Source organism: Camelus dromedarius, chromosome 3 (assembly GCF_036321535.1).
Source record: "Camelus dromedarius isolate mCamDro1 chromosome 3, mCamDro1.pat, whole genome shotgun sequence".
Taxonomy (NCBI): domain Eukaryota; kingdom Metazoa; phylum Chordata; class Mammalia; order Artiodactyla; family Camelidae; genus Camelus; species Camelus dromedarius.
Window position 1 is genome coordinate 116,986,846 of NC_087438.1, and position 14,997 is coordinate 117,001,842.

Here is a 14,997-nt window from a genome sequence, read left to right on the forward strand (position 1 = left end):
GGGTTCTCCTCTTTTCTGCCTGGGGTAGGAGAGGGGAAGTTGTAAAAAGTGGTTGTGTCCCTCAGCTGCTGTTGCTCTGCCAGCTTTGAGAGAAGGCAGAGGCAGAGATGCGAGAAGGCAGAGGCAGAGATGCGAGAAGGCAGAGGCAGAGATGCGAGAAGGCAGAGGCAGAGATGAGGGAAGGTTTGAGGCAGCATTCTTTAAAAGAAACTGAATGTGCCTGAAACTCAGTAGCATCTTCAGACACTTCTTAAAGTGACACGGTTGTGGCCGAGCTGAAGGTGATGGCAGCCTGTGGTAGGTGAGCTTTCTGCCTGTGTTGTGCTCCTGGCTGCCTCTTTCTGTTTCCTGGTTCTTCTTCCCCCAGGGGAAGGCAGCCACGCAGGCAGCGTCCAGCTCTTCAGTAGCTTCATAATACTTTAGCTTCTAGCTGTGTTGCAGTACATCATGTCTCTTCTGTTTGTGCTTTCAGGTTTCTGGAAGGCAGGTTTAGTGTGCGTGGGCGCTGGCAAAATGATGGTCAGGAGAGCTGAAGAAAACTCCTGGAGCGGGGTGGGGGAGGGAGCATCTTTGTGTAATTCAGGTTTTATATGTATGTACGTATACACACACTGTGTGTGTGTGTATAAAACATTGGAAGTTTTTTTTTTTTTACTATGTTTTTGTGTAGATTTTTTAAAAAAGGACATAAGTTAGAATCTAACCACCATTTATTAAAATGTGTCTTTTCAGCTCTAAAAAGAGACTTTTGAGCACAACCTTTCCTTTCCTCTGGCAGTGACCCGTGTAACGTTTCAAACCCATGGCATTTTACGAGGGAAGGACTACTTTGCATTTATGTGACTGGACGAGATGATGATGAATCTTACTTCGTGTATAAGGAAACTGACTTGTTTGTCACCATGCTGCGTTTATGCTGGGGTTATGGCAAGGGACAGGAAGTCTTAAACCCTAGGTCAGTGTGTTTCTGCGTAGCAAGTTGAACTTTCCAAATCACGTATTTCTCATTTTACCTGTTTTGTAAATGAATATGCTAAATTGGCATGGTACAGAGGCATCTGAGATACAGAAAGACCACGGGGCTTCACAAAGGTGAGTGTGAGCAGCTTGAGACCCACAGCTCTCCCAGCCAGAGGGGTCCAGGGCTCCCCCTTCACTGCCCACGGATGACTCTGACCTGAGAGGTGAACACAGACCCCACCTTCTGACGGAAAATAGGGAAGTGCCGTTCACTGAGCGCACAAGTTAGTTAGGCTGCATTGACCTGTTCCATGTCCGTCAGCTACTGCTGGTCCTGTCTCAGGCGACTGTCTTGTAAACCGTAAGTGAGGCTGCATCATCCGACCAGCACTAGTACGAGGGACAGCTGTCTGAGAGCCTTGAGCTCTGTGGTCATTTCTTTCATTGAGAGACATGCTGGAATCTCAGGGTCTGGCTTACCATCTAGTCTGAATGGTAATGGTTTCCTAGCTTGTTTGAAAGAATTATTTCTTGATTATAACCAGTGTAGTTTGTCAGTTTGAATGGCTTATGTAATTTTTGTAAAACTTCTGGTATCTTTATCAGTGAAAGTTAAACTTACTGCAGGCCAAGTGACTGCAGTGAATGTGTGACTCCTTCAGCTAAGTAAGTGATTAGCATCTATGCAATCAGGTTCTTGAAAATACTTTTATTCTTACAGTAGTAGTAGATTTTTTCCCTTTTTAGGAGCTTCATCTCAGTTTAGCCTGATTAGTTACCTGTTGAATGGATCATGTTATTCTAATATATGGCCAGAAGGAAATTTATGTAAATTAGGTCCTATGTTTGTATGTAACACTGTGTCTGTACTGAGTCACTGACATTGCCTGTCTGCTAATTTCATTATTTCTATCATTTCTGGGTCTGCTAATGAGTTTTTGTTGTTTTTTCTCTTGAATACAGACCGCATTTTCCTGCTTCTCTATGTGCCTAGTGATTTTTGATTGGATATGTGTGTTAAGAATGCTGAGCTGTTGAGCTTCTGGGCTTTGTTATCCTCATTTTAAAAATGCTGAATTTTGACCTGGTAGGCCATTAGTTAACTTGTAGATCATCTGGATCCTTTGAGGTTTGTTTCAGTCTCTGCTAGGACCTGTAGATGGCAGCCTTTGCTGTAGGGCCAGTTGAGCTCTCCTCCTAAAGCGTGGGTTCCCTGGGGTGTCTGGAACATGTGTGGTGTTCAGCAGGGTCTCTCCTGCTAGGTGATTTGGTCACTCCGTCTGCCGTCCTGTGCTGTTTCTAGTAGTTGTTCAGCTTTCAGCTCCCTGCTGGTTGCTCTCTGCGTGGCTTCCTGGACATTCGTCTGACGATTGTGCAGCTTAGTATTTGGCCAGAGTCAAAGTGATCCCTGGGTACAGATTAGTGGAGCCCCTTCTCTACATACATAGGTCTCTTATTTCTACTGCCTGCCCCACAAATTCCAGCCAGCTCAGTAGCCTTGAACTCTCATCTCCATCTCCTCAGCTCATCAAGACCACTGGGTTCTTTGGAAATTGTCCCTCCCTACACTATACTCTGGAAATTGTCTCCAGATAGAAAGCCAGGGTGACTGTGAGGCTCACCAAGTTTATTTCCCTTTTCTCGGTGATCACAGTTATGAACGGCCTGTTTTCCACTGTCGGAAAATAGTTATTTTGTATGTTTTGACCACTGTTATAGTGGTTTGCAGTGAGTGAGGTAGTTTAGTGCTAGGTACTCTAAAATGGTCAGAAGTGGAAGTCTGATATTACAGGCTTTAAAGATAAATGTTTCACCCCATTCCATTGTTATTCCTAACAATTTAATACACAGATTTAATCAAAGTATAGAACTGATAAACCTGAGCATTTATTTAGATCTTATGAGCAATTTCATCTTGTTTGTAGCTGCTTTGGTTTGTAGATTAATGTGTGTGTTTGTGTTCTGTGGTGATATATATTGGCCCCTAACTAGAAGGTTGTAAGAAATCGGTTCATTTGTCCTTAAAATTAGATAATTTACAAAAGCATAACATAGTTTCACCTTAATATATGTTTATTTAACACCTGCTGTGGAGGCAGGAACTGTGCTCTGTGCATGAGTAAGAGAAACTGACTTTCAGCAAGAGACGTACGTATCCTGTGCTAGGATCATGCTGTTCCTTATTTCTGACTCATAAGCCCCTCCTTTTAAAAATTCTTCTTTCATCCTTATCCTCTGATCAGGTTTCTCCCTCTCTTTCTGAACCATTTCTTCACATTCTAAATATTCCTAATGGACTCATTCATTTTTTCATTGAACAAATATTTATTGAATGCAGGCCATGCCCCAGGCACTGTTCTTGGTGTTAATGATACCCTGCTGAACCGAACTTCCTCGTGGATGTCCATTCAGTCACTCCTTTTGTGTACCTTTCTCTCCAGCCATCATTAAAAGTGCAACTGGCTATTCAGCATTTTTCTTCTCTTTTGTTACAGATGTGTCTTGTTGCTTGGGACCTTGCAGATTTCTTCCCACCTAAGCTTGGATGCCCTTCCCTTGCTTCTTAGGAGATTCTGTTTCAGAAACTTGGCCTCATAAAACTTTCCACCTTTGAATGCTGTAGTTTTAATTAACTGGAATTATTTTCATTTATTTTCATTTTTTAATATTGTTCTGTCTCTTTAAAATCTAATGTGGATTAATACTGTCATAAGGGTGGTCCCCTATCAACATACTAATAACTAAAAGAAATTCAGGTTAGCTACAGGTGGAGCTCCATGTGGGTCTTAGATCAGAGATTAAAAATGGTGGTTATTTTCACTCAGGGTCTCCTCCCAGGCTTTTCTCTTTGGTGTTTGCTCTCCTTTTAACCCCTGCTGTTTTGAGTCTTGCTGTCTCCCAGTCTCAGATCTGTTCAAGGAACGTTTCTCTCTAGAATCAGTGCTAATCTCTACTAGTGTTATGGTCTCTACTTACTATACTTTCTTGCTAGAACATAGTAACTTGGCTGGAATGAGAAAGCTACTTCATTTTTTAGTAAACTGTTTAATTACCAACAACATTTTAATGAACTTTTTTTAAAGTTTCAAAAATATCCTCATAGTAAAAAAGATCCACATAGTTCGGAATAATGTAAAAAAGTGAAGGTACGACCCTACCCGCATACTTTCTACAAATTGCCTTTTGTAATATTTGGAAGCAATTTAGAATATTATTTTGAAATTGAACTCCAAATAATGATTTTGAAGATAATTTTGAATTAAATATAAGTTTATCATTAAAATACCTGATAACTGCAACATGTGACACATTCTTGGGCTAAAATATTGTAGCTGATTTTCAGTTTAATTGATTACAGATTATGTAATACGGTAGACATAGAGCAAACCGTATGGCATTGCTGTTCTGTAGGCCAACGGAGGTCTGATACTAGCAATTTCATTTAGTTCAACCTAACACTTTCTTATCAACAGCTCTGTTACAGGATCAACTGAATCCTTTTTCTCATTAACATTTGGATAAAAAGGGAAGATGGAAACTTTAGAAAGAATAAAAACCATGATGATTTGCTTAATTATAAAATCAGGTTGGCAAGAGAGTCCCACATTATTTGACTTTTTGGAGTCTTACTCTAGGAGAGGAATGGATGAGTGAGCACCTTAAATGCTTTCTGGCATTGTGGGAGGCAACTGAACTTGAGTCTCTTTGTGGATTTCACACACAGCAGTTGAGCTGAGAAAGGAGGCAGTGAGCCTGTGGCAGACGTGCCCAGACACAGACCATAAGTCGTGAGGCCTCAGCACTAGAAGCGTAATCTTCTTTCACATCACCAGACAGATGGTAACGTTACTAAGTAGTTCTAATAGATGGTGGAGTAAATAGCCTTAAAAAAATCTCACAAGTGAGAATCATAGTTATTGCTAGTTAATCCATATTTAGATTACTTACAGCAAATTTTAAAAGGAACGTCAGATTCTTTATCACCTACCATACCACCCTTACACATCGAGGTGTGTATTAGTCTTTAAAAACAAAAAACCCAAACAAACCAAAACCCACAAACCCCAAAATCTTACCTAGGAAGGTAAATGTATGGGGGGGGGTGGCTATAGTGTATTGTGTAGTCAGAATATAGCTTATTTTGGGGTTATCTGTTAGTTGCGTTAGTTGGAAAATAGCTTTCTTTTATTAAGGTGAGCCATTAAATTTTTTAAAAATGCTGTTCAAAGCAGCATTGGCATGATCTGGAGGTTGTGGAGATTCTCAAGCCCTACCCTAGATCTATGGAATCTGCAGGGTTTTTTGATTTAGTTTTAAGAATCTGCAGTTTTCACAAGATACAAAGGCAATTTGTAAGCATGTTAAAGTTTGAGACACACTGTTACAGATCGTGCGTGGCACTGTTACCCCACAAAACAATGCGGTAGTTAGTGCAACCTCAGTGAGTGCTTGTTGATTTTAATGCATGTAATTGGCTGGATCTGGATTCAGAAAATGAAACTAGTATTTTAGGAGTATAGTTATATAATAGTAATAATCAAGAAGCAGCTATCCATTTCTTCGTAATTCTTTCCTAGCTGTCTGGATATCACAAAATACCCATCTGTCCCTCTGAATGTATCCTTGAGTCTGATTCTTTTCACGCTGGATGATTAGTTGCTGTCTTGTGACTGTGTGTGTGTGTATACATACACAAGTCAACAATAGTACACAAATTAAAGGAGTAATTAGATTTTGATGAGTCAAGGATATGTAGTCTATATTGTAATGTATGAAATAACTAAAAATAATAAAGTAGTTTGCATGCAAGGAGGGGTATAAAAAGGTTAATCCAGCAGAAGGTAAGAAAGGAGCATAAAACAGTTGGAATCAGTAGAAGGGTTACTAGTGTTCATACATGAATTAAACCCATAGATAACTGTTTATAAGAGGTAAACCTAAAGTATAAGGAAATGGAACATTTGAAAGTGAAAGGATGGACAAAACACATACGTGCAAAGATGAAGGGTAGGCTTGGTGTGGTTATTAGTATATATTAGTATAGCAGAGCACTATTGGAGACAGAGGGACAATTTATAATGATGAAAGATTTTATTCATCAGGAAGGTATGTATTACAGCTTTAAACTTATGTAATCCAGTAACATAACTGTTTTAAATGGGAGATTTTTAATACACCTCTCTTGCTGATAGCAAGGATGAGTGCAGAAATAGAAGATACATATAAAAGAATATATATACTTAATAAAATTAATAAGCTTTTGATCTATTAATGAGACTGATCACAATCACATAATTGAATTAACTGAATGTATTTTAAATTCTGATTAATGAATTGTTTAGACAAGTTACCCCATTTGCCATGAAGACGTGGTCCTTTTACATGTTCAGCAGACGTTTATCAGTCATACACTCTGGGTCAGTTAAGGGCCTCATGCTGTGAAGGAGGGGACGGAGGCCGAGGTCTAAAAGCAGAGCTAACGCAGGTGATGTGCACGTGTAAGCAGGGGTGAAGACTTGAGATTTGCACTTTAGAAAGGCCACTGTAGCCATCTCACTGAAGAAATACAGAATTGCAGGTGGGCAAGGTAAAGACAGAGCGAGCTGTTAGGGATCTGCTCCAGTTGTCTGCGTGCGGCATGGGGTGACGGAGGCGAGAAGGAGAGGTGGTATCCGAGTGTTCTGCAGGAGGTGGGATCAGCAAGGCGGGGCTGTTACTTGTGTGAGGTGGTCTGTGGGCAAAAAGAACTCCCCTGTGACTCCCAGAGCCTTGATTCTGATTGCCTCGGTGGGAGACAGTGGCATTCGCTGTGGGGGAATATAGAAGTGGAACTTCTATTTTGGGGGGAATTGAGCTTTGTTGTCTTCAGTTTGCAGAATCTGTGCAACATTCAGTTAGAGGTTGTACGCTGCACAAGAAGGGCACTCGTCTCTTCATCGTGACTGAACTGTCAGTGTGGTGACTGCAGCAGATGTTAAGCTGGCTATCAATGCCAGAGCTGTTCTCAGTACTTTACACGTATTAAAGCACTTAACCTTCACCACAGCTGTTTGAGGTACATATTATTATCATTATCAGGACATTCGGTGTGCAAGGCCACCCAGCTGGTGGAGTGTGGAGCTGAAATTCCAAACTGCAGCAGCCTGGCTAACAGTCTGTGCTCTTCACTTTTCCACCAGTGCTGGTGTGTGTTTGAAACAAGTCGGCTTGAGAAAAAGTACCATGGTGCTGACCAGTGTGGTGAGAGTTCGCTGGTTTACTTAAAAAAAAAACCAAACAGGTATTCTGGGCCAGTGTTGGTTGACCAGGGTTTTATGCTTTGCCTTCTGGCTTTAGTTTGTGATTGAAAGTTTTGTTGACTGTAAGAAGAAAAGTCTTTCTCTCTTCTTAAGGAAAAAGTAACTTTTGTTAGTTAGCTAGCAAGTAATTTTATGGGCCAAAATGTTAATTTTCCATGTCTACCATGAAATATCATAACCATGGTCTCAGCCTACCTGCAAAATCGTTATTGATTGTTCATTTCGTGGCAGGCTTGCCTGCTCTAGGTTCTCTTGGGACTGTGTAAGAAGCGTCCAGAGGAATACAGCAGCCTGTGAATTTGTTTCCATGTATTGTGTGCTCAGCCTTTAATTACCTGTATCAGTGGCGAGCACCATTAGGACGAATTTCTCACCTGCTTTGGAGGATGCCAGGGGGGCTGATTGCCGTACACCTGGCAGGTGCAAAGCAGAGCCTCAGCAGTGTTCCTTTGAACTCATTTCTAAATAGCTGCCCCACTGGACAGGCCTGGTGCGGGCATTCAGAGATTACTTTTGCAATTTACGGTTCTCAACTGATGAAAATCTCGTATGTGAAAATGAGTATTAAATGTTGTTTCCATTGCTTTACAAAAAGATGTGTTTTAAGATCTTCTCTTAAACCAGATTTATAGATACTCATTTTAATCACTACTGGATTCTATACCATTTAACGTACAACAGTTATGTTGAGTATTATATCCTTGTTGGTAGTATTAAAGGTTTTTAATATAATTGAACATCCTAAAGTTCTTAATTTAAGGAGCTATCAAATAGGTCAGAAGGTAAAAACATTAGGATATGAACGCAACCTTTAAGCCTCATTTACTATCTTCTTGTAGGAGGAGAGACTTCAGCATGCAAACCTCCATCTGTTCGGCTTGCACCGTCATTTTCATTCCATGCTGCTGGCCTTCAGATGGCTGCACAGATGCCCCATTCACATCAGTACAGGGACCGTCGCCAGCCAGACATAAGTGACCAACAGGTTTCTGCCTTACCTTATTCTGATCGGATTCAGCAACCTCTAACTAACCAGGTAAGTTTACGATGTATCAGAAATGATTTGTTGGGATGGTCATTTATTCCTTAAAATGGTGTAATAGAAAACAGTCAAATTCCTTAATGGTTTTCAGTTTTACATGTCACATGGGACTTCAGATTAACAAAATATGATGTTAAGAAGTTTGCATTAAAATTTTTGTTGGTTTTTTCTCCTTCCCCTGTGTTTTTCACTTTAATTAAAAAACACATAAACATAAACACATTCTCTCATTTTGCAATAAGGGGAGAAGTTATTTCTAAAGAATATTAGTTACAGAGACTGAAAGCTTATTTTTAGGGAAAGATGGTTAAGTAGAAAAATATAAGTTACAGGAAAACAAGTCAGATTCCATTATAGCAAACTTATGGAGCTGAATTTATGCTGTTATAAACTACTTTATACACATACCTACAATTAAATGTGAAACTCCTTAAAATTAACTAAAATTAGTTATGCTGCTCATTCTAATATTCAGATTAGAGATTCAGTAATTTTTCATAAGAATAGTATAAAGTGAGTAAATGCTGAACCCTCTTGACATACATACATATAAGCATGTGTGTATGTATTTTTAATATCTTCCTGAATTAACTGCATCTACTATGTTGATTTTTGGTTTGGGAAGAATTTTTTTACTAGCTATAGTTGTGGTAGTTTCTTTCCCCCTGAGGAGTGTGTGATGAGCACTGAAAGTGGCTGTTTTTCCATGTACTTAGGAATTTGGTTTGCCACTGTTTATTTAGGTCTTTTAATATGATCAAAAACTTGGAAAATTTCAGAGTATTTCTTTTACTGGATTATTTGAGGGAAATTAATTTTTCCTAACTTAGTATGTGGTTTTAATAAGCTATTGGCTACAATTAAGTAACGCCATTATTTGAGGACACCCTTGTATGTATTAAAATAAAATATTGTCAATAGTTGACCTGATTCTACATTTATAAAATGTATTACAGCATGTAAATAACATTCACAATAAAATAGTAAGATAAATTATGGCAGGACTTAAGAATTCTTTTATGCAGTAAATTGAGGAATTGTATGTTTGAGAATTAGAGTAGTTGGTCAAAACTGGAAAGTGTGTGTGTACCAGAAGAAAATTCTCTGGACTTCCACACAGTAGTAATAGCATAATGATCCATTTGCATTGTACTTGTAAGAAGCAAAGTATGTTTGGATGCATTTTCCCACTTGTTCAGAAGCAGCCTATCAGGCAGGCCACCTGTTTTTAATCTGTTTTGCAGCTGAAGGGACTGAGCTCCCATTTGTGATCTCTCCAAGTTTGTAGGCAGTAGACTCTGGGGTCCAGCCCAGGCTTCTTTCTTTTTAGATACAGTGTCTTTCCGCTCTAACACCTGGCATGTGCAGAGGACTAGGAAAAAACTCAGTCCTTTAAAGTTATTTTTATGGTTGTATTATTGTAGTAGATAATCTAGGTAGCTAGCAAAACACCTATTTTTAGATACAACTAACATCTTATTTGTGGATTATTTTCAAATAAGAGATAAGTTAATTTAGTATCCATTTTAAGCTGTAAAATATTTTTAGATTCATATTGTGTGAAAAAAAGTCTTTAAGTAATAATATTCAGCCAGATATTTTTGCCAAACTCCAGAAGTTTCTGAACCTAAGGCAGTCAGATTAAAAGCTTTCTTATAACTGAAGTGTAAAACACTGAAACTGTGTGCTGATGTGGCCTGGTCTACCAGACGTGGGTTCCAGATCCTGACTCATGATCTGGTTGTGTGACTTGAGTCAGGCCACATGGACCCTTCTCTCTGTTCCTTGAATGTAAGATTGGACTAGACTCGACATCCCCCCCCACCCAAGTGCCTTCTAGCTCTAAACTTTGGTAATTTCATTATTTGATTTCCATTGTTACTTGTTAATCATCCTATCAGTGTCTTTTCAATAAGATTTATTGTACAAGAAAATTGAAATGAGCTTACTTTAACATTTCATTTCTGGTAATTAATCTTTCTAATATGAGTGTGTTTCACATAAATTTAAACACAGTTTTGTTCAAAAGATAAATGTAGTAAAAGTGTAGAAAACTGTGGTTACTGTTTGGAATGCTGAGCCTGTTTGGGCTATTACAGTTTTCACGGCACCTTTCATGGTTCTTAAACTGTGTGTTCTGCATGTGTGTTATGTATGCTGTTCAGCTTTATTAATAGGTCTCAAGATAGCAAGAATGGCAGGATATAGTGTTTCTTACTCTTTACTATGTATGAAAATATGAGGTAAATGTAAATAAAATGGATGGAATAGGTATTATTAAACTAGAAAACAATTTTTTAATGAAGTCCTGTCACTTACACTATGGAATCTTTTCAGGAAAAAAAGGTTGTTTTAGCTCTTGTAACTGATCTAAGCAGGAGGTGAGAACTACTGCTTTTTTTTTTTTTTTTTGGTCTTTGTGATCTGTGTCTTCACACAGAAAGGTCAGGAGATTTAGAGCCTTGGGGGTGTGGCTGTTTTTGGCTCCCAGAGCCAGATAGCTGAGGCAGCAGGAGAATTATCTCAGCAGCAATCCCTTTTGCAGCAGGGACGTTGAGCAGCAGTGTGGAGGGGAGCTCGCTACCTGCAGCAGCTTGGTGAGCTCCTGGGTCCTCTGACCCACTGGTTTTTTTCACCCAGCTGGAGAAGGGAAGAAGGGAGCTTGTTACATTACATTTTCCTGACTTTGTGACTGTGGAAGTTGGAAGCGGACAAAACATCAGATGCTTAGGGCTGGTTTGAGTTTGAGTATAAATTTGTAACAGTGTATTTGGAAAAATTATTTTCTAATTCTGGATTTGTGATTATGGCATGACAGTAGTGAAAAACAGAAAATTTGGTTACCTAACATGAAATCACAATGAAAGTTAGTGAAGAAAGTGTTGTTTAGTTTGTAGGAATTAATTTGTTCTTCCCATGTGTTTTGAGCATCTACTCTGTACAAGGCACTATTGGAAGCACTGAAGTACAGTCTGATCCAAAGGCCAATTTTTTTATGGATGGAATGCATCTGGTTTATATATACATATGTTCCTGAAATAGTAACCTCTGTTGCCAAAAGTCTGTAAGCCAAGTAAGATATTTAGAATTAGCTAATCAACTCAGCCTTGTAGGCGGTTTGGCCAGTTGTGAAAATGTTAGCAGTGTCATGACATGCCAAGTGCATAATGCACACTTACACACTGTGTGCATAAAAGTGTGGTAGTCAGAATTACTTTTATAGCCAATTTCAGGTCTGTGCAGTACATTAAAAAATCTTTTTTTGATTGTGTGATTTTGGTTTTTTAAGTGAGCATAGTTACTCCTGGAAATAATGTAGTCATTGGTTCTTTTTTCCAGTGTTTGAAATACCAGTGGAGTTGTAAGTGGGCAGGTTGAAAACTTAAACATACTTATACTTTTGGACATAACTAATTTTAATAAATGCATATGTTTATTTTATTGGTATATATTATGCATGGCTCAATTATTTTGCCCAGCAAATAGCCTAAAAATGATTCCGCCAAGAAGCTAGAATAGACTCCTAAAATTAACAGGGAGCCTCTGGCCCAGTGCTGTGATTCAGAGTGTGGGGTTGGGCGTGAGACTGCCTTAGTTCTCTTCTCATCTGTATTATTTTACTGGCTCTAGGACCTTGGTCAAGTAACATTACCTCAGGAACACAGGTTTCTCATTTGTAAAATGGTGACAGGAACATTACTTATTTTTGTGAGATTGTTGAGAAGATTACATGAAAGATGTAAAAATATGCACGCCCAAAATACAGTGTATAGCAAACACTTGCTGCTACAGTTATTATTTTATTGTTAACAACTTAAGTAATTCATTCATTTCTAATGGTAGTTATACCTTCTGTCAACTCTTACTACAGTGGTAATGAAGTATTTCACTTGTTCAGATTTTGTGAAACCTCACAGTGAGGCTGCACTCCAGTAGTCCAAGAAGGGTCTTGCCAAGAACATTACCTGCTTGAAAACAATGCCAGTGCTTAAAAAATAAGAAAGGAAATAGATTAGGAGAAACCTGTTTCACTACCTTAAATGCTTACAGCTTCATTCACATGAAAATAATTGACATGCTTATACTGATATTGGCTATTCCTTCAGTCTCCAAGGACTGGTATGAGAGCCAAATACTCTGTGAACCTAGTTGTACCTGTTTATATTTAAAAAAATAAAACAATATGTAATTTAAAATTTAATTCAGATTATCTTATTAAGTCTTACTATATTTTCAGACAAATAGTTATAATCGCTGTTTTTCCCCTTAAACCTTATTTGGAACTTTGAGAAGGAGAGATCATGGGAAAAGATAATTATTAACTGAATACAGTAATTCAGTGAATTTGCTATCTGGGTAACAACTTTTAGAATTTGAGTGTAGATGCAAAGGAAACTAATGTTAAGATCAGTTTGCTCACTGCTGCGATCACTCCATCTTCTCATGCTGCCGGGATGATGATTCTTTTCTTTTGTGTCCATTGTTACCTCTACCCTTCTCTCTTCTTTTTTGTTAGTAGTGTGAGTTAACTTGGTTAATTTTCCCAAGATTCCAGACATTTCTGTGAGGCCTTAGTGTGATGTGTTTGCTTTCTCTCTGCCCCTCAAATTGACCAGAGTGTCCTTTGAAAGGGGCTGCATCAGGGGATCCTGGCTCAGTAGATTTTGCTGGTATAAATGTCTGTAAGAGAGCTAGACAGGAATCCAAGGATGGCTAGTGGTAGGCACTGTAGGTACCTTGATGCAATTAATTGGTTGTGAGGATCAGGATCTCTTGGTTGCAAGAAGCCCCACTGGGATCCCCTCTACTGAGGCTTGCCACGTGGCAGAGTCAGGTGGGAACAACAACCCAGCATCATTAGCATGCTAGTTGCAGCGTCCCTGGGTGTGCTTGTGTATGGAGGACATTCGTGTTCCTGCTCCAGCCCCCATCTAGCAGGAAGCTCACAGTTGTACCCTGACTGCTTACTGGTTGATGAAAGACGTGGTTTAGCGTTGCGCTGGGATTATGGCTGAAATGGGTTTTTTGAAAGAAAGTTTCATTAGCTTTAAGGTGTCCTCTGGAACTTATTTGTGGTCAGCTCTTAGTGTAATCAGAAGTAGAGATACTGGTATTATGGATTCATTTGTTTATTCAACAGATATTTATTAAAGAACCTACTGTGTTCCAGGCACTGTTGTAGGCAAAGGTAATACAACATTGAACAAAATCCCTGTGCCACACGGAGTTTTCTTTGTAGTGGAAGGAGAACAAACCAAAACCAGTAAATGAGCAAATGTATACTAGCATGTCAGGTGGTGATAACTCAGCAGGGCGGGGGCCAAGGGAACGTGGAGGTTGAGCTCAGATGCGTCAGGTGGAGAGCATGCTTTGCTCAATTATGTTACAGAAGTGAGTGCAGATTTCAGCCTTGCTTACATTATAGGCAGATGCTTGTTGGAGGGCAGGCTCTGGGGGTGTTGGGAGCTGCACTTCTGCAGCACCAAACTCCATCTCTGCCCTGTGACCAGCTTGCTTCATGGTGCCAGCTGGGTCCTAAAATCTTGTCTTAGGAGGCTGGAAGATGAGTTAGTCTTTGTCTGCTCTGAGTCAGGTCAGGCTTAGGGATAATTCAGAAGTTTTTCCTTGGCTAATTGTATGGTGGAGAAGCCCTCTTGGGCAGCATATCATGCATGTCTCCTGAACCAGGGGTATGTCTATAATGCTGCTGTTTAATTTGGGGAACAGAACTGAAGCCTTGGGCAGCTGGGCATATTATCTTCTTGTTTCATTATTTTTCCAGTGGTTGTCTTCATTGGATTCCAGTCAAAAGAGATAACTGAAACTTCTAATGTAGATGTCTTTTTTTTTTTTTCATAATACATATACACAGGTTACAAAAGAGGAAGTTCATGTCAGTACAATATAGTTAAAGTGCTAGTCTTTTCTGTCTAGTTAAGGTGATGCCTGATATTGTCATGTTACAGAGGCGGATGCCCCAAACCTTCCGTGATCCAGCTACTGCTCCCCTGAGAAAACTTTCTATTGACTTGATCAAAACATATAAGCATATTAATGAGGTAAGACTATTGATTTGTTATAACACCATCTACCCTGCAATAGAGTAGGGGAAAGAAGTTATTTTGTGATGTATTTAAACATACTAAATTTTTTTACTCCCAATGACTTGTCATATTGATGACTGTTATGAAGACTGGTAAGTTAATGATTTATGGATAGTACAATTACATAAAAGAAAAAAGGCATATTAACAGGGACTACAGAAAATTTAAGATAATTATGGATAACTTTTTTTCTTTTTCAAAATGTTTAATATAGGCTGAGTTATCACTTCTATAATAACTCCTCTTCAAAACAAGAAAGGGGAAGGGAGGGAATAATGACACTGGAAAAGACTGAATATGTTAGAATTTTGCTTGAATTTTTGTTTATCTGTTTCCCTATTGCCGTGGATGTCAGGAAGCTCTGAGATGTATTCAGTACCCAGGTAACAGGCATCTGGCCTAGTTTATCTATATAATTTTCTTTTTAAATTGATATGTGTTCTTTTATCTGTATCTTTTCATTGTAAGATATCCAAAAGCCTTTTTGGTGGAAGTAAGTATGATAAAAAAAATACACTTTGAATAACTCATCTTCCAACTTGACTCTTTGCATCCAAAAATTATTTTTCTGGTGTTGTCTTAGACCTCTGGC

General features: G+C 38.9%; 1 long non-coding RNA gene across 1 annotated transcript; it reads left to right on the plus strand.

Annotated features, from left to right (window-relative positions):
* The first annotated feature begins 224 nt into the window (after positions 1-224).
* LOC135321085 (uncharacterized) lies at positions 225-14,371 on the plus strand. The gene is made up of 3 exons (XR_010380509.1): positions 225-297; positions 8,099-8,295; positions 14,241-14,371. It is a non-coding gene; the product is annotated as an uncharacterized LOC135321085 (long non-coding RNA).
* Positions 14,372-14,997: the final 626 nt, after the last annotated feature.